At 38.2% G+C, this 1,032-nt stretch overlaps 1 pseudogene; it reads left to right on the forward strand.

Moving 5' to 3' along the window:
* Positions 1 to 567: 567 nt before the first annotated feature.
* Positions 568 to 667, forward strand: LOC138159655 (U6atac minor spliceosomal RNA; annotated as a pseudogene).
* Positions 668 to 1,032: the final 365 nt, after the last annotated feature.

Here is a 1,032-nt window from a genome sequence, read left to right on the forward strand (position 1 = left end):
CCCTGGGAGGCTGCCATCATCCCAGCCAGGCTTCCATGGCTTAGCACAGCCCTGGACTCCTTTCTCTTTGAGAAGGGCCTTTAGAGACAGTTTATGAGCTGAGCAGGGAAACCAGCCTTGTTATTTACTGTCACAGCTCATTAAAAATGCTACCACCCAACTTGATCATTCACCACATACAGCAGATGTGGCTCCAGATGACTTCTGGATATTTCCAAACATCAAGGTGTCCTGGAAAGAACACTGAGTTTGGAGAAGGAGGACCCAGATTTGAATTCTGGCTCAGTCAACTTGCCAGCTAAGTGACCTTGGCCAAGTTTTGCCACATCTCTAGGCATTGGTCCTTTCATTTATAAATGAAGGACAAATAAATAAATCCTCTCTTCTTATAAATGAGAGGGTTAGACTAAAGAAGAGATTCTTAACCTTCCTTTGTAACCTGAATCAAGCGATGACTCCTATTCAGAACCATGATTTTTAAATACACAAAATAAAATACAGAGGATTACAAAGGAAACCAATTTGGTTGAAATATAGTTACTTAGATGGTTTTTTAAATCAAGTTCTGTATTGTATGAAAAGAGAGAAGGCTAGCACTCCCCTTGATCAGGATGGAAGAGAGGTTAAGGCATTCCCACCTACCCTGTAGCATCTACCATGTTTCGTTTTTTTTTCCTTGAGATTTTTTGTCTCTATTTTCTTTCATAACATGGCTATTATGGATATGTTTTGCATGACTACACATGTATAACCTATATGGAACTGCTTGCCTTCTCAATAAGGGGTGGGATAGAGAGGGAGAAAGGGAGAAAATTTGGAACTCAAAGTTTTAAAAACAAATGTTTAAAAATTGTTTTTACATGTAACTGGGGAAAAATTAAATACTATTTAAATACCAAAATAAATTAAGTTCATGGATCCCAAGATTAAGACCCTTGGATTAGCTACAGGATATTTCCATTTCAGGAGCCTAAGACATCACATCACTTAAAATATCGTGATCAATCATTATAATAACCCTCCACAGTGACT

Source organism: Petaurus breviceps, unplaced genomic scaffold, assembly GCF_028583685.1.
Source record: "Petaurus breviceps papuanus isolate PSGF00001 unplaced genomic scaffold, PetGlider_PUasm1.0 176, whole genome shotgun sequence".
NCBI lineage: Eukaryota > Metazoa > Chordata > Mammalia > Diprotodontia > Petauridae > Petaurus > Petaurus breviceps.